Genomic DNA, 642 nt, shown 5'->3' on the forward strand with positions numbered 1-642 from the left:
AAGTTGATCATTGATCTTTAGCCGTGTGTGGTGCCCCCACCATAATCCACCTCGATCATATCGTAGTGGTGCTTAGGCGAAGCCCTGCGTCGGTAGCTTCATCAACACCATCATCACGCTGTCGTACTGACGGAACTCTCTCTCGAAGCTCTACTGGATCGTGAGTTCGTGGGACGTCACCGAGCTGAACGTGTGCAAATCGCGGAGGTGTCGTACGTTTGGTACTTGGATCGTGAAGACGTATGACTATATCAACCGCGTTGTCATAACGCTTCCGCTTAAGGTCTACGAGGGTACGTGGACGACACTCTCTCCTCTCGTTGCTATGCATCACCACAATCTTGCGTGCCCGTAGGAATTTTTTTAAAATTACTACGTTCCCCAACAAAGCCGGCCTCAGCCGCAGCCGAGAGCACTCACCGGAGAGCCATCCCGCGCCGCTCGCCGTCGTCCAAGGGCCGGAACAGGGGAGGCCCGAATGGAGCTCGGCCAACACGCACCACCAGCATGCGCTCCCGCCGCGAGCCCGACCACCGCGCTGCACGCAGCAGCAGAAGCTCCCGCGCCCGCCGGCGAGGCGTCGGGCATCGCCCGCGCCCGTCGGACCGCCAGATCTGGCCGAGCCCAGACCTGGCCGCCGCC

This window comes from Triticum dicoccoides, chromosome 1B (assembly GCF_002162155.2).
Source record: "Triticum dicoccoides isolate Atlit2015 ecotype Zavitan chromosome 1B, WEW_v2.0, whole genome shotgun sequence".
NCBI lineage: Eukaryota > Viridiplantae > Streptophyta > Magnoliopsida > Poales > Poaceae > Triticum > Triticum dicoccoides.